The sequence below is a fragment of the Idiotropiscis lumnitzeri genome, chromosome 7 (genome assembly GCF_059441095.1).
Source record: "Idiotropiscis lumnitzeri isolate Australia: NSW breed Sydney's pygmy pipehorse chromosome 7, RoL_Ilum_1.0, whole genome shotgun sequence".
In the NCBI taxonomy this organism is placed as follows: domain Eukaryota; kingdom Metazoa; phylum Chordata; class Actinopteri; order Syngnathiformes; family Syngnathidae; genus Idiotropiscis; species Idiotropiscis lumnitzeri.
This window is the reverse complement of record NC_142397.1, coordinates 21,385,961-21,409,972: the sequence shown is the minus strand read 5'-3', so window position 1 is coordinate 21,409,972 and position 24,012 is coordinate 21,385,961. Positions and strand designations below refer to the sequence as shown.

At 45.7% G+C, this 24,012-nt stretch overlaps 7 non-coding genes across 7 annotated transcripts; all 7 read left to right on the top strand.

The window, feature by feature from the left end:
* Nucleotides 1-373: 373 nt before the first annotated feature.
* LOC148334242 (U1 spliceosomal RNA) lies at nucleotides 374-537 on the top strand. Its single transcript, XR_015844379.1, has one exon. It is a non-coding gene; the product is annotated as a U1 spliceosomal RNA (small nuclear RNA).
* Nucleotides 538-4,956: 4,419 nt separating this feature from the next.
* Nucleotides 4,957-5,147, top strand: LOC148334241 (U2 spliceosomal RNA). Its single transcript, XR_015844459.1, has one exon. It is a non-coding gene; the product is annotated as a U2 spliceosomal RNA (small nuclear RNA).
* A 658-nt stretch (nucleotides 5,148-5,805) lies between these two features.
* On the top strand, nucleotides 5,806-5,969 carry LOC148334240 (U1 spliceosomal RNA). Its single transcript, XR_015844349.1, has one exon. It is a non-coding gene; the product is annotated as a U1 spliceosomal RNA (small nuclear RNA).
* A 689-nt stretch (nucleotides 5,970-6,658) lies between these two features.
* LOC148334239 (U2 spliceosomal RNA) lies at nucleotides 6,659-6,849 on the top strand. Its single transcript, XR_015844458.1, has one exon. It is a non-coding gene; the product is annotated as a U2 spliceosomal RNA (small nuclear RNA).
* Nucleotides 6,850-7,508: 659 nt separating this feature from the next.
* Nucleotides 7,509-7,672, top strand: LOC148334238 (U1 spliceosomal RNA). Its single transcript, XR_015844348.1, has one exon. It is a non-coding gene; the product is annotated as a U1 spliceosomal RNA (small nuclear RNA).
* A 5,980-nt stretch (nucleotides 7,673-13,652) lies between these two features.
* On the top strand, nucleotides 13,653-13,850 carry LOC148334237 (U2 spliceosomal RNA). The gene has a single exon (XR_015844535.1). It is a non-coding gene; the product is annotated as a U2 spliceosomal RNA (small nuclear RNA).
* Nucleotides 13,851-14,509: 659 nt separating this feature from the next.
* On the top strand, nucleotides 14,510-14,673 carry LOC148334236 (U1 spliceosomal RNA). The gene has a single exon (XR_015844347.1). It is a non-coding gene; the product is annotated as a U1 spliceosomal RNA (small nuclear RNA).
* Nucleotides 14,674-24,012: the final 9,339 nt, after the last annotated feature.

The window sequence follows — 24,012 nt, the reverse complement described above, 5'->3', positions numbered from 1 at the left end:
GCTAATCAAAAACGTAAATAAGTAAAGTTTTGTAAAGGAGTTTGAATTGTTACACCGCTACATGTTCCTGACCACACAAAGAAACAGGAAATGAGTGCTAGAAAGGCGTGGGGCAGGGTCAATTCAATTCTCGCTTTGAATTCTTGTTAGAATTTAAGCAAGGCGTGATGGGAATGTTTTTGCTGATTATTTTGACCTCATTCACAAATATTTACTTAATGCAAGTCTAAAAGAGACTACTTAAATTAATGTACGTGTCATGCATCATCCAGCGTGTATGTGTGTGCATGCGAGCACACGTGCGTTGCAATCGGGCCCGTGACTGAAGATGGTGTGGGTGCTTAACCTTTTGGCCTGGCAATGTGTACATCTCATACTTACCTGGCAGGGGAGATACCATGATCACGAAGGTGGTTCACCCAGGGTGAGGCTCAGCCATTGCACTCCGGCTGTACTGACCCCTGCGAATTCCCCAAATGTGGGAATCTCGACTGCACAATTTCTGACAGTGGGCGACTGCGTTCGCGCTCTCCCCTGATTTCTGATGGTAATGACAATGAAATAAAATCATTCATGTCACTTAGTGAGCACGGTATCATGCTTATTTGTCAACATGCGATAAATAGTTAGCTTCTTTCGCAGTTGACAAATTACTGTCATTCACCTCCACACAAGTGGTGGCGCTAGCAAGTGACAATGTCAATTGGGAAGCAGGAAGTGCGTGTAAACGAAAAGATCTCGGTTTTTTAGTCTGTTTAGGACTGTTTTACATAAGATAAGATAAGATAAGATAAGATGTCCTTTATTAGTCCCACAATGGGGAAATTTGAGATGTTACAGCAGCAAAGATATAGATCACACAGAGTCGGCGGCGTAATGTAGCCGTTAATGTATAACATTAGCAGCAGACATTCAGAAAAAGCATGCAAATATACACAGTATAAACGTATCTAAGTGTAAGGAAACACTCCTAATGTTTGTCCATTATACGGAGGGGGAAACGCTGTAATGATAAAAACTACTGAATGATTGAAAATACTGCAATCATAAAAATATTGCAATGATAAAAGTACTGTAATGGTAAGAGTACTGAAATGATAGAAAAGTACTGCATGATAGAAAATACTGCAATGGTAAAAGTACTGTAATAGTAAAAGTACTGCAACGATAGAAAAATACTGCAATGATGAAAGTACTGCAATGATAAAAGTACTGTAATAGTGAACATCCTGCAGTGGTAGAAATACTACAGTGCTAGAAGTATTGTAATAAGAATACTGTAATGGTAAACAAAATACATCATTGGTCAATATTTAAGTACACCCTTGGCTGAAAGTACAGTAGTAGTTAATATTGCATCCTAGGACTGCACAATTGCACTAATGCCCTCCCGTTTGTAGGCCTGACCCAATGTTCTTGTTAAAAAGTCTGACAGCAGTTGGCAGGAAGGAGCGGCGAAATCTCTCTTTGGTACAGCGAGGGTGTAAAAGTCTGTCACTGAAGGAGCTGTAAAGTGTTCTCAGAGTGTCATTGAATGGGTGGGCTGGTTTGTCCAGCATTGATGACAGTTTTGCCGTCATCCTTCTGCCCCCCACTGAGTCCACAGAGTCCAGGGAGCAGCCCAGGACAGAGCTGGCCCTCCTCACCAGTTTGTCCAGTCTCTTTTTGTCTCGGCCCGAGATGCCTCCTGCCCAGGAGACCACTCCATAGAAGATGACTGATGAAACCACCGAGTCATAGAAGTTCCTGAGGAGTGTTCCCCGAACGCCAAAGGACCTCAGCCGCCTGAGTAGGAAGAGTCTGCTCTGACCCTTCATATAGAGAGCGTCTGTGTTGTCGCTCCAGTCCAGTTTATTGTTCAGATGAACACCCAGGTACTTGTAAGTTGAGACCCTCTCAACGTCTGTTCCCTGGATATTCACTGGTGCAGGTGGAGAGTGCCGACGCTTGCGGAAATCCACCACCAGCTCTTTGGATTTCCCAGCGTTGATTTGGAGGCGGTTCTGCTGACACCAGTCCACGAACCCCTGCGTAACCCCTCTGTACTCCCGATCGTCATCGTCAGTGATGAGGCCGACAATCGCAGAGTCATCAGAGAACTTCTGCAGGTGACAGGTTGTGGAATTGTATTTGTAGTCCGAGGTGTAGAGGGTGAACAGGAAGGGAGCCAGCACAGTTCCCTGCGGCGCTCCCGTGCTGCAGAGGAGCACGTCAGACACACAGTCCTGTGTTCTCACGTACTGTGGCCGGTTTGTGAGGTAGTTGTGAATCCATGTGATGAGGTGGTGGGCCACTCCCGCCTGCTCCAGCTTGTCTCCCAATAAGGCGGGCTGGATGGTGTTGAAAGCACTTGAGAAATCAAAGAACATGATCCTCACCGTGCCCCCCGCCTTCTCCAGGTGGAAGAGTGAAGTGTGGAGCAGGTAGATGATGGCATCATCCACACTGATGCCAGGCTGGTATGCAAACTGGAGTGGGTCCATTGAGGAGCTGACCAGGGGGCGCAGATGGACGAGGACCAGTCTCTCCAGGGTCTTCATCAGATGAGACGTCAGCGCCAGTGGTCTGAAGTTGTTGAGCTCCTTCGGATGGGGTGTCTTTGGAACCGGAACCAGGCAGGATGTTTTCCACAGCTGGGGGACTCTGCCCAGCTTCAAGCTCAGGTTGAACATGTGCTGGACGATTCCACACAGCTGGTCTGCGCAGGATTTGAGGAGCTGGGAGCTGATCCCATCTGGGCCTGCCGCCTTCCTCGCCTTCATCTTCCTCAGCTGGTTCTTCACCTGAGATGTTGTGAGGAACAAGGCTGAGCAGGAGGAAGTGGTGGTTGTCTGATGAGGCTGGGAACTGGAGCCTGTGGAGAGAGAGAGGGGCGAGAGAGGGGGAGAGAGGGTCTTGTTCGCAGTGGCAGGAGGGGTGGGTGGGGGCTGCATCAGGGAAGCCTGAGCGGGGTCAGACATTTGATCAAACCTATTCAAAAATAGGTTCAACTCATTTGCCCACTGAAGCCCCCCCCCTTCCGGGTCTTACCTGCTTGTCCGTGGCCTGAGATGGTCTTCAGGCCCCTCCAGACATCCCTGGCATTGTTCCGCTGCAGTTGTTCTTCCATCCGCATCCTGTAGGACTTTTTCCCCTCTCGGATCCTCCTTCTCAGCTGACGCTGCACTCTCTTCAGCTCGTCCTTGTCGCCTGAAACAAAAGCCCTCTTTTTCTCCTTCAGGAGAGCTTTAATGTCCGGTGTGATCCAGGGTTTGTTGTTGGAGAAACATCTTACAGTCCTGGTGGGAATGGTGTTCTCCATGCAGAAGTTAATATAGTCTGTAACTGTGTCTGTTAGACCATTAATGTCCTCACCGTGAGCTTCGCTGAATACCTCCCACACAGTTGTGTTGAAACAGTCCTTCAAGGCCTCCTCGGCTTCTCCGGACCATCGCTGAACTGTGCGTGTCACAGCTGGCTGCCTGCAGACGAGAGGTTTGTACACAGGCAGGAGAGCAACCAAGTTGTGGTCAGCTTTGCCCAGCGGGGGGAGGGGCAGTGACGTGTACGCCTCCTTGGTGTTGGCATAGAAGAGGTCCAATATTTTATTGTCTCTGGTTTGGCATGTTACATATTGTGTGAATGAAGGCAGAGAGGAGGAAGGAGAAGCATGATTGAAGTCACCAGAGATAAGGAACAAGGCATTTGGGTGCTGTGTTTGTAGCCTGCTCACAGCTGCATTCAGTACATCACAGGCTGTCTCACCGTTAGCAGAGGGAGGCACGTACGCCGCTACCGCGATCACATGACTGAGCTCTCGCGGTAAATAGACCGGACGCATGCTAACAGCTATCATCTCAATGTCCCGACTGCAAAGTTGATCCTTAACAGTTATATGCCCAGGGTTACACCATCTATCATTAACAAACACAGCCAGCCCTCCCCCTTTTCTCTTACCGCTCTCCAGTGTCCTGTCCGCGCGTAGTATTTGGAAGCCGTCCAATTCCACGACGGCGTCCGGCGTTAGCTCTGTTAGCCACGACTCCGTGAACACCAGCAAACTAGCCTCCCGGACAATCCTCTCGTGCCGGGTTAGCGCTGTTAGCTCGTCCATTTTGTTGGAGAGGGATCGAACATTCCCCATAATAACGGACGGGAGGACGGGGTGATATCGTCTCCTCCTTGCCTGGCGTTTAGCCCCCGCACGACATCCCCGTCTCTTCCTCCTCAGCTCGCGGGGAATATCGGGTCTCGCTCCGGGAGCCCACGCGGGGTTAGCACGGAGTGCTAACAGCTGATCTCTTGTGTACACGATCGATCCGTAGCTCCGAGTTTCGTCTCCGGACACGATCGCGCAAAAAACAGCCCCCAACAGTAGTAAAACCACCGCAAGTTGGATGTCCATTGCTGAGGTGAGGTAAAAATAAAATAAAAAAGGGTAAAGGGAAAAAACACACGAAAAGGCTCAATAGTGAGCCACGCTGCTGTAAACAGGCAGCCACTCGCGCGGCGCCGGAACCGGAAGGTTACACGGCATGAAGTTAGCGCAGAATTCATATTGGTCCGATATGGATCACGTGACAGGCGAGCGATTTCCTAACTTTCTTTTAACTTAGAGGAGGAAAAGCAACACAATTGTCCTCTTACGATCCGCAATACGTTTTATTAGATTCTTGAAATTCGCACGTCGGACTATTTAACCATTTAAGAGCATTGCGATGCCAGTAAATGGAATACTTCTATTGCTGTTTCCAATTGGTCCACTTTGGGTCACATGGACTACAGTACCCAGCAATTGCTCAGCTTTTGTTTCGTTCGCAGTCTGGCAAGCAACACAGTTGGTCTCGTTTTCAGCTAAAAATGTGTGAGTTTGATGTTAAGCATGTAAATGGTTTGTTGTGATCATTTTACATTGGTCACCGTCACTGTTGCTCGGAATGTCGAGAATCAAGTCGCCCCCTGTGTCAGTTTGCTGATATCGCTTCTCGGCCTTTTGGCTAAGATCAAGTGTAGTATCTGTTCTTATCAGTTTAATATCTGATACGTTCCCTATTTGGGGACCATATATTAAATTGATTTTTGGAACTGGGAGATGGAATAGGGGCTTGCTCCGTCCATTCCACGCATCGACCTGGTATTGCAGTACCGCCAGGAGCGGTGCACCCACCTCTGCTGGTCACAATGAATTTGTTGCTGGATGTTTCCATTCTATGTAGTTCTGTGGGAAAACGAAGAAACCCTTTAAGCAGCTGTCGTGTTTCTCAAAGGCTGTCTCTTGTTTTTGAGACTTTCACCGAATACCATGTCATGCTGCGGCTTAAAGGACATTCTTTCATTGAAGAAAGCGTCGTCTTGCTCCGTTATTGAGGGAACATGCGGTGGGTGGTCATATAAATAATGGTTTCAAATATAGATCATATAAATTTCCTATAAAGTTATAATATTGGCGCTTGGCTAATCAAAAACGTAAATAAGTAAAGTTTTGTAAAGGAGTTTGAATTGTTACACCGCTACATGTTCCTGACCACACAAAGAAACAGGAAATGAGAGCTAGAAAGGCGTGGGGCAGGGTCAATTCAATTCTCGCTTTGAATTCTTGTTAGAATTTAAGCAAGGCGTGATGGGAATGTTTTTGCTGATTCTTTTGACCTCATTCACAAATATTTACTTAATGCAAGTCTAAAAGAGACTACTTAAATTAATGTACGTGTCATGCATCATCCAGCGTGTATGTGTGTGCATGCGATCACACGTGCGTTGCAATCGGGCCCGTGACTGAAGATGGTGTGGGTGCTTAACCTTTTGGCCTGGCAATGTGTACATCTCATACTTACCTGGCAGGGGAGATACCATGATCACGAAGGTGGTTCACCCAGGGTGAGGCTCAGCCATTGCACTCCGGCTGTACTGACCCCTGCGAATTCCCCAAATGTGGGAATCTCGACTGCACAATTTCTGACAGTGGGGGACTGCGTTCGCGCTCTCCCCTGATTTCTGATGGTAATGACAATGAAATAAAATCATTCATGTCACTTAGTGAGCACGGTATCATGCTTATTTGTCAACATGCGATAAATAGTTAGCTTCTTTCGCAGTTGACAAATTACTGTCATTCACCTCCACACAAGTGGTGGCGCTAGCAAGTGACAATGTCAATTGGGAAGCAGGAAGTGCGTGTAAACGAAAAGATCTCGGTTTTTTTAGTCTGTTTAGGACTGTTTTACATGGTTACACGGCATGAAGTTAGCGCAGAATTCATATTGGTCCGATATGGATCACGTGACAGGCGAGCGATTTCCTAACTTTCTTTTCACTTAGAGGAGGAAAAGCAACACAATTGTCCTCTTACGATCCGCAATATGTTTTATTAGATTCTTGAAATTCGCACGTCGGACTATTTAACCATTTAAGAGCATTGCGATGCCAGTAAATGGAATACTTCTATTGCTGTTTCCAATTGGTCCACTTTGGGTCACATGGACTACAGTACCCAGCAATTGCTCAGCTTTTGTTTCGTTCGCAGGCTGGCAAGCAACACAGTTGGTCTCGTTTTCAGCTAAAAATGTGTGAGTTTGATGTTTGGCATGTAAATGGTTTGTTGTGATCATTTTACATTGGTCACCGTCACTGTTGCTCGGAATGTCGAGAATCAAGTCGCCCCCTGTGTCAGTTTGCTGATATCGCTTCTCGGCCTTTTGGCTAAGATCAAGTGTAGTATCTGTTCTTATCAGTTTAATATCTGATACGTTCCCTATTTGGGGACCATATATTAAATTGATTTTTGGAACTGGGAGATGGAATAGGGGCTTGCTCCGTCCATTCCACGCATCGACCTGGTATTGCAGTACCGCCAGGAGCGGTGCACCCACCTCTGCTGGTCACAATGAATTTGTTGCTGGATGTTTCCATTCTATGTAGTTCTGTGGGAAAACGAAGAAACCCTTTAAGCAGCTGTCGTGTTTCTCAAAGGCTGTCTCTTGTTTTTGAGACTTTCACCGAATACCATGTCATGCTGCGGCTTAAAGGACATTCTTTCATTGAAGAAAGCGTCGTCTTGCTCCGTTATTGAGGGAACATGCGGTGGGTGGTCATATAAATAATGGTTTCAAATATAGATCATATAAATTTCCTATAAAGTTATAATATTGGCGCTTGGCTAATCAAAAACGTAAATAAGTAAAGTTTTGTAAAGGAGTTTGAATTGTTACACCGCTACATGTTCCTGACCACACAAAGAAACAGGAAATGAGTGCTAGAAAGGCGTGGGGCAGGGTCAATTCAATTCTCGCTTTGAATTCTTGTTAGAATTTAAGCAAGGCGTGATGGGAATGTTTTTTTCTGATTATTTTGACCTCATTCACAAATATTTACTTAATGCAAGTCTAAAAGAGACTACTTAAATTAATGTACGTGTCATGCATCATCCAGCGTGTATGTGTGTGCATGCGATCACACGTGCGTTGCAATCGGGCCCGTGACTGAAGATGGTGTGGGTGCTTAACCTTTTGGCCTGGCAATGTGTACATCTCATACTTACCTGGCAGGGGAGATACCATGATCACGAAGGTGGTTCACCCAGGGTGAGGCTCAGCCATTGCACTCCGGCTGTACTGACCCCTGCGAATTCCCCAAATGTGGGAATCTCGACTGCACAATTTCTGACAGTGGGGGACTGCGTTCGCGCTCTCCCCTGATTTCTGATGGTAATGACAATGAAATAAAATCATTCATGTCACTTAGTGAGCACGGTATCATGCTTATTTGTCAACATGCGATAAATAGTTAGCTTCTTTCGCAGTTGACAAATTACTGTCATTCACCTCCACACAAGTGGTGGCGCTAGCAAGTGACAATGTCAATTGGGAAGCAGGAAGTGCGTGTAAACGAAAAGATCTCGGTTTTTTAGTCTGTTTAGGACTGTTTTACATGGTTACACGGCATGAAGTTAGCGCAGAATTCATATTGGTCCGATATGGATCACGTGACAGGCGAGCGATTTCCTAACTTTCTTTTCACTTAGAGGAGGAAAAGCAACACAATTGTCCTCTTACGATCCGCAATACGTTTTATTAGATTCTTGAAATTCGCACGTCGGACTATTTAACCATTTAAGAGCATTGCGATGCCAGTAAATGGAATACTTCTATTGCTGTTTCCAATTGGTCCACTTTGGGTCACATGGACTACAGTACCCAGCAATTGCTCAGCTTTTGTTTCGTTCGCAGGCTGGCAAGCAACACAGTTGGTCTCGTTTTCAGCTAAAAATGTGTGAGTTTGATGTTTGGCATGTAAATGGTTTGTTGTGATCATTTTACATTGGTCACCGTCACTGTTGCTCGGAATGTCGAGAATCAAGTCGCCCCCTGTGTCAGTTTGCTGATATCGCTTCTCGGCCTTTTGGCTAAGACTGCGATCACCTCCTTTGGGTGTGTTGGTTCTATACCTGCTGTGGTATAGGACTTATTCATTGGGGGATATATCAGCTGTTGCTTATTGTTGATAATAACCTTTGTATTTTCAGTTATCCGACTAAGGTAAGTAAATATAAACTAGTATTTGTTATTATTTATTATCTACGTTCTGTGGTTCTCCGGCTATGTCGGCCACCCATGCCGGCATGCGGAGGCACCACAGTGTACGTTTTACTTTCAAGGAAGTTAATGGAGAGGTCCTGGTGATGTCCAGACTGGATTTTCCCAGGAAACTTATCCAACAGACCTTGGAATTTAATGCTAATGACCTGAACTGTATCATAACGTTGCCTTTTAGCAAAGGTTTTGATGTTAGTTTCAGCTCTGCTCTAAATCTTCGCGAATTTTGGCTTCGTTATGAAGAGGTAAAAGCCCAGTTTTCTGCGTTCAATGTGGAAAAACTGACTGATAATGCTGCTAAAACAGTTATTGTCAGAATGTTTAATGAGACAGTGAATGCAGATGACATTTGTTTTTGGCTGGGTAGATATTGCACGGTGAAAGGCCAGGCTATGAAAGTGAGAGATGAGGATGGCATCTGGAACTGTGCCTGGCGGGTACCCATTCAACAATGGCAGGACCCCCAGGGCTTCCAGGGCCTGAAACATCTCCCATCAATGATAGTCCTGGGTGAAAACCGGGGCTACATACACTACCAGGGTCAACCCAAGCTCTGCCGCAAGTGTGGTGAGCATGGACACCTGGCAGAAGCATGTCAGCAGATAATTTGTGGAAAATGCAGAGTAATTGGGCATACTTTTGAAGAATGCACCAATGGCAGAAAGTGCAATCTCTGTGGGGAATCAAACCACCTCTACAGAAATTGTCCGAAATCATTTGCCAACAAATTGAAGGCTGGAAAAGAAATGGTACTGCTAAATGAAATTGAAATGGACAAACAACCAAAAGACACACCGGAAAATTCAAATCTCCCTCCAAAACCTGTCATTGGTGGAGAGGGAACAGGTGAGGAGGTGGAAGGGGAGGGGCATATCTTGACTACACCAATGGGGAGTTCAGAAGAAAGTAGCATGTTGTCACAAATGCCCACAACCGAATCGAGCAAAACCAACATGGAAGACCAGACTAGTTGTGAACGCAGCGAAATTCCTTGTACACAAAAAATTAAACGACTAGCATCTGAGCGGTCTTCTGAGTCTCCATTGACCTTAGAGAAGAGGGGAAAGCCCGGGAGCTCAGAGAGCGACGTGGAAGAGCACAGGGCTTTTCCTTGCAACTCACCAAACGAGCTGTCTTTTTTGAACATAGTACTACAATCAACGCCCAAAAACCATAACACAATGAATTTAAGATTGCGAGAAAGACCATCACCAAGACTCCCGAATCCTACACCTATTGCTCAGGTGAAGGAAGAACTCCGGTCTCAAGAAATTACCTAATTGATTAGTTTTAAAGAGCTTCCTCCTTTTGATACCCTGTTTTGTAGGCCTCCATTTTAAATCATATCTTTAACTCTCACCTTCTCGACTATAAACGTTAGAAGTGTGAAATCAAAGACTCGTGCTCAGAGCGTATTGTCCTTTTTAAAAACTCTTAAGTCTGATGTGTTTTTAATGCAAGAATGTGGTATTCCCTTTTTAAAAAATTATAAGCAGTGGGAGGAAATGTGGCCACACCCATCCTTATGGAGTGGGTCGAACGAAAACCGCAACGATGGAGTGGCCATTTTAATAAACAACACTCGAATTGCAATTAAAGGTAGCACGGTTTTAACAGATGGACGAGCACTTTTAGCACACCTAACCTTCATGGGAAAGGGTTTTAACCTTTTAAATATTTACGGTCCAAATGAAAAACACGACAGGTATGAACTTTTAGAGAACTTGCAGTGTCACATGCTAGGTCGTGCACCCTTTATTATGGGAGGAGATTTTAACTGTGTTTTAAGCAGAAATGATAAAAAAGGAGCTGGAGAGGATTTTAAAGTTGATAAAACATCTGTTTTACTGAAGGACATGTGCCGGTTTTTTAAATTAGATGATTGTTTTAAAACCATACATCCAAGAGAGGAGGGTTTTACATGGTTTAGCGGAGATAGCAGCAAAGCCTCTCGCATTGACTATTTATTTACACGGGGTTGGACACCAACTGATGCGAGATTAACCCCTGTATTCTTCTCGGACCACCTTTCACTCTCTTGCAACCTGTCAATCCCATCTGGTTTGACAGTCGGAAGAGGCCTCTGGAGGCTCAACTGTTCCCTTCTTGAAAATGAAGTTCTGGTGAACAAATACAGGGAGCAGTACAAAAATTGGCAAACACTCCAAGACCTGTTTGAATCACGAGCACAATGGTGGGAAATGATAAAGTTAAGAACCCAGACCTTTTTTAGAGAAGCAGGAAGAGAGAAGAAAAAGAAGGAAATTAAACATATGTTCGGACTACAAAAAAGACTACAAAGGTATTTTAACCTCTCACAAAAGGGTATCAATTTTAATGAGGAGATTAAACAGATTAAAAATAAATTGAGGCTTTTAGCAGACATCAAAAGTAAAGGTGTAATACTAAGGAGTAAAGAAAAGGAGATAGAGGAAGGAGAAAAATGTACAAGGTACTTTTTTAAAAGAATTATGAACAAGAGTGGGGGTATTTTTAAGTTGCGAAAAGTAAATGGTGCTATAACAGAAATAAGCAGTGAAATAAAAGAGACAGTGGAAAGCTACTACCAGAAACTGTATGACAGGAAAGAGATTCAACCTGAGACAACGTCGGAAGTATTGAATTTTATTGAGAAAACAGTGACTGATAAAGTGCTTTTAACGTGAGATTTTACTCAAGAGGAATTAAACAAATGCATAAAACAATTTAAGAAAGCAAAAGCTCCGGGTGAGGACGGACTCTGCCTGGAATTTTATTTGACTTTTTGGGACATTATAGCACCGGATTTAATCACTGTTTTTAATGAATTTGACAAAACAAGCCGACTACCAGACAGTTTTAGAGTAGGGATAGTGACACTACTGCACAAGAAGGGAGACAAGGCGGACCTGGACAACTGGCGACCTATCACGCTTTTAAATGTTGATTGCAAACTTTTTAGTAAACTTTTAGCTACACGCATGTCTGTTTTTATGGGCGAATTGATCAACCCGGATCAAACCTGTGCCATCGCGGGGAGGAAGATCACGGACAGCCTCATGCTGATCCGTGACACCATCTGTTATGCGAGAGACAGAAATATGCGGCTAGTAGTCCTAAATTTAGATTTTGAGAAAGCGTTTGACCGAATCTCGCACCCTTACCTCTTTAGAGTACTGCAAAAATGGGGTTTTCCCGAAAGGTATATAGCGTGGGTGGGATTGCTGTACCGGGATATTAGCAGTAGATTTGTGGTTAATGGGGACCTGACAAAAGCAGTCCAAATTAACTGCGGTGTCCGTCAGGGTTGTCCTTTATCTGCACTCCTCTATGTCCTATGCATAGAACCGCTGGCACAGATGTTGAGAAAGGATAAAATGATCAAGGGGGTTAACATTCCAGGTGGCGGGGGACTTACGACAAAATGTATTTTATATATGGACGATTTTAATATCCTGTGCTCAGACCTTTTATCGGTGACAAGGGCTTTGGACTTGACTGATTGGTATGGGAGGGCCTCTGGGTCAAAACTTAATAGAGCCAAGACACAAGCACAGTTTTATGGACCGTGGACATTGACAGAAAAGACAGGTTTATCCCTGACATTGACAAAAACTGACCAGAAAATACTCGGGATCAGATTTGGCAGGGAAGGGGGAGGAGAAGCAAGTTGGGGCGACGTGGTAGGGAAAGTGAGGAAAAGACTTGTTTTTTGGAGAATGAGGGAACTGACCATAGAGGGAAAAGTTTTAATCATAAAAGCAGTTATTCTACCATTGCTTTTATTAATCAGTTCTGTTTTTATCCCAACAAGAAGTATCCTTTTAGGTTTGGACCGGGCTATCTTTTACTTCATCTGGGGATCCAAGTGGGAGAGACTGAAGAGAGCAACAATGAAGATGAGCAGAGAAAAAGGGGGAAAAGGAGTGCCTTACCTCCAGCTCTTCTTGGGAAGCAGATATGTGGCCCTGCACTTCCAAACTGCACTAGAGCCCTCAAGCGCTCAAAAAGCTCGAGCAATGTCAAGATTCTGGATGGGATCTTACCTCCGGAAATTAAGACTCATCCCTGGCGATCAAAGACTGCCTGTGTCTTTTATCCTGCCGCCTGCCTATTCTTTTATAAAAGTTTTTTTAAGGAATTTTAAACTAGAAAATCAAGAATGCCATGTTTTAAAAAAACCACAGATCTCTCATCTCTGTTGTGCAGGAGCGGGAAACGGTATGTCCAGTGCGCGGGCTTGCATTCGGCGAGCCCACAACTGTTTGGCGCAATGTAAACCATCCCGCCCTCCCAAACAAACTTCGGGACCTGTCATGGATGGCGGCGCACGAAATCCTCCCAGTCAGGTACGTTATGCACTCCCGAGGTATGGCAGCGCACTCAAACTGCCCCCGACCTGGTTGTGGCGCCCAAGAGTCGGTGAGGCACCTCCTCTGGGAGTGCAGTGCTGCCACGGACCTGTGGGCGACAGCCGGCCACCTGCAATTCCCGGACTTGCCAGCAAGGGAGGTCCTCAATGCACAATTCGTGCTCTATGGGGTGGGCCCAATGACGAACACAAGAGAACATTTTGCAAAGCAGTGGCTCACCCTTGCCGCCATCAAAGACGCCATTTGGACCTCCAGAAACTTGCTGGTAAGGAGGCACAGACAGACCCCCCCCGTGGCTGTGCTCCGAATGGCAGCGGCTACTCTGAGCTGCCTGCGGCAAGCCAAGGACACAGTCACCAAGAAGAGTCGTCTGTGCCCACCCGGAGGAGGGAACCGGAGCCCACAGGGAAGGTCCTGGCAGCGACGGCCTGGCTCCTCGGGAGAGAGTGGAGAGATGCAACACCTCTGAGGAACTCCTTGAAGCATCCTGGCAGGTTTTATCTGTCTGGACTCTGTTTGAGAGGGTGGGATGAAGTCCCACTTAGTAAGGCGATACTACGCTCCTGCACAACAGAGGTTGAAGTGCTTTTTTTTAACAATTGCTTTTTAAAAAATATTGTCTAGATGTATTTTAGATACATTTTACCTTACTCCTCTATGTCAAACATGCTGCTTTTTTAACACGTTACCACAGAACTAAGATTGTGCTCCATGTTGGAGAGATGTGAACATCAATGTCTACAGTAACAATAAAAATTTTGCAAAAGAAAAAGAATCTGTTCTTATCAGTTTAATATCTGATACTTTCCCTATTTGGGGACCATATATTAAATTGATTTTTGGAACTGGGAGATGGAATAGGGGCTTGCTCCGTCCATTCCACGCATCGACCTGGTATTGCAGTACCGCCAGGAGCGGTGCACCCACCTCTGCTGGTCACAATGAATTTGTTGCTGGATGTTTCCATTCTATGTAGTTCTGTGGGAGAACGAAGAAACCCTTTAAGCAGCTGTCGTGTTTCTCAAAGGCTGTCTCTTGTTTTTGAGACTTTCACCGAATACCATGTCATGCTGCGGCTTAAAGGACATTCTTTCATTGAAGAAAGCGTCGTCTTGCTCCGTTATTGAGGGAACATGCGGTGGGTGGTCATATAAATAATGGTTTCAAATATAGATCATATAAATTTCCTATAAAGTTATAATATTGGCGCTTGGCTAATCAAAAACGTAAATAAGTAAAGTTTTGTAAAGGAGTTTGAATTGTTACACCGCTACATGTTCCTGACCACACAAAGAAACAGGAAATGAGTGCTAGAAAGGCGTGGGGCAGGGTCAATTCAATTCTCGCTTTGAATTCTTGTTAGAATTTAAGCAAGGCGTGATGGGAATGTTTTTTTCTGATTATTTTGACCTCATTCACAAATATTTACTTAATGCAAGTCTAAAAGAGACTACTTAAATTAATGTACGTGTCATGCATCATCCAGCGTGTATGTGTGTGCATGCGAGCACACGTGCGTTGCAATCGGGCCCGTGACTGAAGATGGTGTGGGTGCTTAACCTTTTGGCCTGGCAATGTGTACATCTCATACTTACCTGGCAGGGGAGATACCATGATCACGAAGGTGGTTCACCCAGGGTGAGGCTCAGCCATTGCACTCCGGCTGTACTGACCCCTGCGAATTCCCCAAATGTGGGAATCTCGACTGCACAATTTCTGACAGTGGGGGACTGCGTTCGCGCTCTCCCCTGATTTCTGATGGTAATGACAATGAAATAAAATCATTCATGTCACTTAGTGAGCACGGTATCATGCTTATTTGTCAACATGCGATAAATAGTTAGCTTCTTTCGCAGTTGACAAATTACTGTCATTCACCTCCACACAAGTGGTGGCGCTAGCAAGTGACAATGTCAATTGGGAAGCAGGAAGTGCGTGTAAACGAAAAGATCTCGGTTTTTTAGTCTGTTTAGGACTGTTTTACATAAGATAAGATAAGATAAGATAAGATGTCCTTTATTAGTCCCACAATGGGGAAATTTGAGGTGTTACAGCAGCAAAGATATAGATCACACAGAGTCGGCGGCGTAATGTAGCCGTTAATGTATAACATTAGCAGCAGACATTCAGAAAAAGCATGCAAATATACACAGTATAAACGTATCTAAGTGTAAGGAAACACTCCTAATGTTTGTCCATTATACGGAGGGGGAAACGCTGTAATGATAAAAACTACTGAATGATTGAAAATACTGCAATCATAAAAATATTGCAATGATAAAAGTACTGTAATGGTAAGAGTACTGAAATGATAGAAAAGTACTGCATGATAGAAAATACTGCAATGGTAAAAGTACTGTAATAGTAAAAGTACTGCAACGATAGAAAAATACTGCAATGATGAAAGTACTGCAATGATAAAAGTACTGTAATAGTGAACATCCTGCAGTGGTAGAAATACTACAGTGCTAGAAGTATTGTAATAAGAATACTGTAATGGTAAACAAAATACATCATTGGTCAATATTTAAGTACACCCTTGGCTGAAAGTACAGTAGTAGTTAATATTGCATCCTAGGACTGCACAATTGCACTAATGCCCTCCCGTTTGTAGGCCTGACCCAATGTTCTTGTTAAAAAGTCTGACAGCAGTTGGCAGGAAGGAGCGGCGAAATCTCTCTTTGGTACAGCGAGGGTGTAAAAGTCTGTCACTGAAGGAGCTGTAAAGTGTTCTCAGAGTGTCATTGAATGGGTGGGCTGGTTTGTCCAGCATTGATGACAGTTTTGCCGTCATCCTTCTGCCCCCCACTGAGTCCACAGAGTCCAGGGAGCAGCCCAGGACAGAGCTGGCCCTCCTCACCAGTTTGTCCAGTCTCTTTTTGTCTCGGCCCGAGATGCCTCCTGCCCAGGAGACCACTCCATAGAAGATGACTGATGAAACCACCGAGTCATAGAAGTTCCTGAGGAGTGTTCCCCGAACGCCAAAGGACCTCAGCCGCCTGAGTAGGAAGAGTCTGCTCTGACCCTTCATATAGAGAGCGTCTGTGTTGTCGCTCCAGTCCAGTTTATTGTTCAGATGAACACCCAGGTACTTGTAAGTTGAGACCCTCTCAACGTCTGTTCCCTGGATATTCACTGGTGCAGGTGGAGAGTGCCGACGCTTGCGGAAATCCACCACCAGCTCTTTGGATTTCCCAGCGTTGATTTGGAGGCGGTTCTGCTGACACCAGTCCACGAACCCCTGCGTAACCCCTCTGTACTCCCGATCGTCATCGTCAGTGATGAGGCCGACAATCGCAGAGTCATCAGAGAACTTCTGCAGGTGACAGGTTGTGGAATTGTATTTGTAGTCCGAGGTGTAGAGGGTGAACAGGAAGGGAGCCAGCACAGTTCCCTGCGGCGCTCCCGTGCTGCAGAGGAGCACGTCAGACACACAGTCCTGTGTTCTCACGTACTGTGGCCGGTTTGTGAGGTAGTTGTGAATCCATGTGATGAGGTGGTGGGCCACTCCCGCCTGCTCCAGCTTGTCTCCCAATAAGGCGGGCTGGATGGTGTTGAAAGCACTTGAGAAATCAAAGAACATGATCCTCACCGTGCCCCCCGCCTTCTCCAGGTGGAAGAGTGAAGTGTGGAGCAGGTAGATGATGGCATCATCCACACTGATGCCAGGCTGGTATGCAAACTGGAGTGGGTCCATTGAGGAGCTGACCAGGGGGCGCAGATGGACGAGGACCAGTCTCTCCAGGGTCTTCATCAGATGAGACGTCAGCGCCAGTGGTCTGAAGTTGTTGAGCTCCTTCGGATGGGGTGTCTTTGGAACCGGAACCAGGCAGGATGTTTTCCACAGCTGGGGGACTCTGCCCAGCTTCAAGCTCAGGTTGAACATGTGCTGGACGATTCCACACAGCTGGTCTGCGCAGGATTTGAGGAGCTGGGAGCTGATCCCATCTGGGCCTGCCGCCTTCCTCGCCTTCATCTTCCTCAGCTGGTTCTTCACCTGAGATGTTGTGAGGAACAAGGCTGAGCAGGAGGAAGTGGTGGTTGTCTGATGAGGCTGGGAACTGGAGCCTGTGGAGAGAGAGAGGGGCGAGAGAGGGGGAGAGAGGGTCTTGTTCGCAGTGGCAGGAGGGGTGGGTGGGGGCTGCATCAGGGAAGCCTGAGCGGGGTCAGACATTTGATCAAACCTATTCAAAAATAGGTTCAACTCATTTGCCCACTGAAGCCCCCCCCCCTTCCGGGTCTTACCTGCTTGTCCGTGGCCTGAGATGGTCTTCAGGCCCCTCCAGACATCCCTGGCATTGTTCCTCTGCAGTTGTTCTTCCATCCGCATCCTGTAGGACTTTTTCCCCTCTCGGATCCTCCTTCTCAGCTGACGCTGCACTCTCTTCAGCTCGTCCTTGTCGCCTGAAACAAAAGCCCTCTTTTTCTCCTTCAGGAAAGCTTTAATGTCCGGTGTGATCCAGGGTTTGTTGTTGGAGAAACATCTTACAGTCCTGGTGGGAATGGTGTTCTCCATGCAGAAGTTAATATAGTCTGTAACTGTGTCTGTTAGACCATTAATGTCCTCACCGTGAGCTTCGCTGAATACCTCCCACACAGTTGTGTTGAAACAGTCCTTCAAGGCCTCCTCGGCTTCTCCGGACCATCGCTGAACTGTGCGTGTCACAGCTGGCTGCCTGCAGACGAGAGGTTTGTACACAGGCAGGAGAGCAACCAAGTTGTGGTCAGCTTTGCCCAGCGGGGGGAGGGGCAGTGACGTGTACGCCTCCTTGGTGTTGGCATAGAAGAGGTCCAATATTTTATTGTCTCTGGTTTGGCATGTTACATATTGTGTGAATGAAGGCAGAGAGGAGGAAGGAGAAGCATGATTGAAGTCACCAGAGATAAGGAACAAGGCATTTGGGTGCTGTGTTTGTAGCCTGCTCACAGCTGCATTCAGTACATCACAGGCTGTCTCACCGTTAGCAGAGGGAGGCACGTACGCCGCTACCGCGATCACATGACTGAACTCTCGCGGTAAATAGACCGGACGCATGCTAACAGCTATCATCTCAATGTCCCGACTGCAAAGTTGATCCTTAACAGTTATATGCCCAGGGTTACACCATCTATCATTAACAAACACAGCCAGCCCTCCCCCTTTTCTCTTACCGCTCTCCAGTGTCCTGTCCGCGCGTAGTATTTGGAAGCCGTCCAATTCCACGACGGCGTCCGGCGTTAGCTCTGTTAGCCACGACTCCGTGAACACCAGCAAACTAGCCTCCCGGACAATCCTCTCGTGCCGGGTTAGCGCTGTTAGCTCGTCCATTTTGTTGGAGAGGGATCGAACATTCCCCATAATAACGGACGGGAGGACGGGGTGATATCGTCTCCTCCTTGCCTGGCGTTTAGCCCCCGCACGACATCCCCGTCTCTTCCTCCTCAGCTCGCGGGGAATATCGGGTCTCGCTCCGGGAGCCCACGCGGGGTTAGCACGGAGTGCTAACAGCTGATCTCTTGTGTACACGATCGATCCGTAGCTCCGAGTTTCGTCTCCGGACACGATCGCGCAAAAAACAGCCCCCAACAGTAGTAAAACCACCGCAAGTTGGATGTCCATTGCTGAGGTGAGGTAAAAATAAAATAAAAAAGGGTAAAGGGAAAAAACACACGAAAAGGCTCAATAGTGAGCCACGCTGCTGTAAACAGGCAGCCACTCGCGCGGCGCCGGAACCGGAAGGTTACACGGCATGAAGTTAGCGCAGAATTCATATTGGTCCGATATGGATCACGTGACAGGCGAGCGATTTCCTAACTTTCTTTTCACTTAGAGGAGGAAAAGCAACACAATTGTCCTCTTACGATCCGCAATACGTTTTATTAGATTCTTGAAATTCGCACGTCGGACTATTTAACCATTTAAGAGCATTGCGATGCCAGTAAATGGAATACTTCTATTGCTGTTTCCAATTGGTCCACTTTGGGTCACATGGACTACAGTACCCAGCAATTGCTCAGCTTTTGTTTCGTTCGCAGGCTGGCAAGCAACACAGTTGGTCTCGTTTTCAGCTAAAAATGTGTGAGTTTGATGTTTGGCATGTAAATGGTTTGTTGTGATCATTTTACATTGGTCACCGTCACTGTTGCTCGGAATGTCGAGAATCAAGTCGCCCCCTGTGTCAGTTTGCTGATATCGCTTCTCGGCCTTTTGGCTAAGACTGCGATCACCTCCTTTGGGCGTGTTGGTTCTATACCTGCTGTGGTATAGGACTTATTCATTGGGGGATATATCAGCTGTTGCTTATTGTTGATAATAACCTTTGTATTTTCAGTTATCCGACTAAGGTAAGTAAATATAAACTAGTATTTGTTATTATTTATTATCTACGTCCTGTGGTTCTCCGGCTATGTCGGCCACCCATGCCGGCATGCGGAGGCACCACAGTGTACGTTTTACTTTCAAGGAAGTTAATGGAGAGGTCCTGGTAATGTCCAGACTGGATTTTTCCAGGAAACTTATCCAACAGACCTTGGAATTTAATGCTAATGACCTGAACTGTATCATAACGTTGCCTTTTAGCAAAGGTTTTGATGTTAGTTTCAGCTCTGCTCTAAATCTTCGCGAATTTTGGCTTCGTTATGAAGAGGTAAAAGCCCAGTTTTCTGCGTTCAATGTGGAAAAACTGACTGATAATGCTGCTAAAACAGTTATTGTCAGAATGTTTAATGAGACAGTGAATGCAGATGACATTTGTTTTTGGCTGGGTAGATATTGCACGGTGAAAGGCCAGGCTATGAAAGTGAGAGATGAGGATGGCATCTGGAACTGTGCCTGGCGGGTACCCATTCAACAATGGCAGGACCCCCAGGGCTTCCAGGGCCTGAAACATCTCCCATCAATGATAGTCCTGGGTGAAAACCGGGGCTACATACACTACCAGGGTCAACCCAAGCTCTGCCGCAAGTGTGGTGAGCATGGACACCTGGCAGAAGCATGTCAGCAGATAATTTGTGGAAAATGCAGAGTAATTGGGCATACTTTTGAAGAATGCACCAATGGCAGAAAGTGCAATCTCTGTGGGGAATCAAACCACCTCTACAGAAATTGTCCGAAATCATTTGCCAACAAATTGAAGGCTGGGAAAGAAATGGTACTGCTAAATGAAATTGAAATGGACAAACAACCAAAAGACACACCGGAAAATTCAAATCTCCCTCCAAAACCTGTCATTGGTGGAGAGGGAACAGGTGAGGAGGTGGAAGGGGAGGGGCATATGTTGACTACACCAATGGGGAGTTCAGAAGAAAGTTGCATGTTGCCACAAATGCCCACAACCGAATCGAGCAAAACCAACATGGAAGACCAGACTAGTAGTGAACGCAGCGAAATTCCTTGTACACAAAAAATTAAACGACTAGCATCTGAGCGGTCTTCTGAGTCTCCATTGACCTTAGAGAAGAGGGGAAAGCCCGGGAGCTCAGAGAGCGACGTGGAAGAGCACAGGGTTTTTCCTTGCAACTCACCAAACGAGCTGTCTTTTTTGAACATAGTACTACAATCAACGCCCAAAAACCATAACACAATGAATTTAAGATTGCGAGAAAGACCATCACCAAGACTCCCGAATCCTACACCTATTGCTCAGGTGAAGGAAGAACTCTGGTCTCAAGAAATTACCTAATTGATTAGTTTTAAAGAGCTTCCTCCTTTTGATACCCTGTTTTGTAGGCCTCCATTTTAAATCATATCTTTAACTCTCACCTTCTCGACTATAAACGTTAGAAGTGTGAAATCAAAGACTCGTGCTCAGAGCGTATTGTCCTTTTTAAAAACTCTTAAGTCTGATGTGTTTTTAATGCAAGAATGTGGTATTCCCTTTTTAAAAAATTATAAGCAGTGGGAGGAAATGTGGCCACACCCATCTTTATGGAGTGGGTCGAACGAAAACCGCAACGATGGAGTGGCCATTTTAATAAACAACACTCGAATTGCAATTAAAGGTAGCACGGTTTTAATAGATGGACGAGCACTTTTAGCACACCTAACCTTCATGGGAAAGGGTTTTAACCTTTTAAATATTTACGGTCCAAATGAAAAACACGACAGGTATGAACTTTTAGAGAACTTGCAGTGTCACATGCTAGGTCGTGCACCCTTTATTATGGGAGGAGATTTTAACTGTGTTTTAAGCAGAAATGATAAAAAAGGAGCTGGGGAGGATTTTAAAGTTGATAAAACATCTGTTTTACTGAAGGACATGTGCCGGGTTTTTAAATTAGATGATTGTTTTAAAACCATACATCCAAGAGAGGAGGGTTTTACATGGTTTAGCGGAGATAGCAGCAAAGCCTCTCGCATTGACTATTTATTTACACGGGGTTGGCCACCAACTGATGCGAGATTAACCCCTGTCTTCTTCTCAGACCACCTCTCACTTTCTTGCAACCTGTCAATCCCATCTGGTTTGACAGTCGGCAGAGGCCTCTGGAGGCTCAACTGTTCCCTTCTTGAAGACGAAGTCCTGGTGAACAAATACAGGGAGCAGTACAAAAATTGGCAAACGCTCCAAGACCTGTTTGAATCACGAGCACAATGGTGGGAAATGATAAAGTTAAGAACCCAGACCTTTTTTAGAGAAGCAGGAAGAGAGAAGAAAAAGAAAGAAATGAAACATATGTTAGGACTACAAAAAAGACTACAAAGGTATTTTAACCTCTCACAAAAGGGTATCAATTTTAATGAGGAAATTAAACAGATTAAAAATAAATTGAGGCTTTTAGCAGACATCAAAAGTAAAGGTGTAATACTAAGGAGTAAAGAAAAGGAGATAGAGGAAGGAGAAAAATGTACAAGGTACTTTTTTAAAAGAATTATGAACAAGAGTGGGGGTATTTTTAAGTTGCGAAAAGTAAATGGTGCTATAACAGAAATAAGCAGTGAAATAAAAGAGACAGTGGAAAGCTACTACCAGAAACTGTATGACAGGAAAGAGATTCAACCTGAGACAACGTCGGAAGTATTGAATTTTATTGAGAAAACAGTGACTGATAAAGTGCTTTTAACGCGAGATTTTACTCAAGAGGAATTAAACAAATGCATAAAACAATTTAAGAAAGCAAAAGCTCCGGGTGAGGACGGACTCTGCCTGGAATTTTATTTGACTTTTTGGGACATTATAGCACCGGATTTAATCACTGTTTTTAATGAATTTGACAAAACAAGCCGACTACCAGACAGTTTTAGAGTAGGGATAGTGACACTACTGCACAAGAAGGGAGACAAGGCGGACCTGGACAACTGGCGACCTATCACGCTTTTAAACGTTGATTGCAAACTTTTTAGTAAACTTTTAGCTACACGCATGTCTGTTTTTATGGGCGAATTGATCAACCCGGATCAAACCTGTGCCATCGCGGGGAGGAAGATCACGGACAGCCTCATGCTGATCCGTGACACCATCTGTTATGCGAGAGACAGAAATATGCGGCTAGTAGTCCTAAATTTAGATTTTGAGAAAGCGTTTGACCGAATCTCGCACCGGTACCTCTTTAGAGTACTGCAAAAATGGGGTTTTCCCGAAAGGTATATAGCGTGGGTGGGATTGCTGTACCGGGATATTAGCAGTAGATTTGTGGTTAATGGGGACCTGACAAAAGCAGTCCAAATTAACTGCGGTGTCCGTCAGGGTTGTCCTTTATCTGCACTCCTCTATGTCCTATGCATAGAACCGCTGGCACAGATGTTGAGAAAGGATAAAATGATCAAGGGGGTTAACATTCCAGGTGGCGGGGGACTTACGACAAAATGTATTTTATATATGGACGATTTTAATATCCTGTGCTCAGACCTTTTATCTGTGACAAGGGCTTTGGACTTGACTGATTGGTATGGGAGGGCCTCTGGGTCAAAACTTAATAGAGCCAAGACACAAGCACAGTTTTATGGACCGTGGACATTGACAGAAAAGACAGGTTTACCCCTGACATTGACAAAAACTGACCAGAAAATACTCGGGATCAGATTTGGCAGGGAAGGGGGAGGAGAAGCAAGTTGGGGCGACGTGGTAGGGAAAGTGAGGAAAAGACTTGTTTTTTGGAGAATGAGGGAACTGACCATAGAGGGAAAAGTTTTAATCATAAAAGCAGTTATTCTACCATTGCTTTTATTAATCAGTTCTGTTTTTATCCCAACAAGAAGTATCCTTTTAGGTTTGGACCGGGCTATCTTTTACTTCATCTGGGGATCCAAGTGGGAGAGACTGAAGAGAGCAACAATGAAGATGAGCAGAGAAAAAGGGGGAAAAGGAGTGCCGGACCTCCAGCTCTTCTTGGGAAGCAGATATGTGGCCCTGCACTTCCAAACTGCACTAGAGGCCTCAAGCGCTCAAAAAGCTCGAGCAATGTCAAGATTCTGGATGGGATCTTACCTCCGGAAATTAAGACTCATCCCTAGCGATCAAAGACTGCCTGTGTCTTTTATCCTGCCGCCTGCCTATTCTTTTATAAAAGTTTTTTTAAGGAATTTTAAACTAGAAAATCAAGAATGCCATGTTTTAAAAAACCACAGATCTCTCATCTCTGTTGTGCAGGAGCGGGAAACGGTATGTCCAGTGCGCGGGCTTGCATTCGGCGAGCCCACAACTGTTTGGCGCAATGTAAACCATCCCGCCCTCCCAAACAAACTTCGGGACCTGTCATGGATGGCGGCGCACGAAATCCTCCCAGTCAGGTACGTTATGCACTCCCGAGGTATGGCAGCGCACTCAAACTGCCCCCGACCTGGTTGTGGCGCCCAAGAGTCGGTGAGGCACCTCCTCTGGGAGTGCAGTGCTGCCACGGACCTGTGGGCGACAGCCGGCCACCTGCAATTCCCGGACTTGCCAGCAAGGGAGGTCCTCAATGCACAATTCGTGCTCTATGGGGTGGGCCCAATGACGAACACAAGAGAACATTTTGCAAAGCAGTGGCTCACCCTTGCCGCCATCAAAGACGCCATTTGGACCTCCAGAAACTTGCTGGTAAGGAGGCACAGACAGACCACCCCTGTGGCTGTGCTCCGAATGGCAGCGGCTACTCTGAGCTGCCTGCGGCAAGCCAAGGACACAGTCACC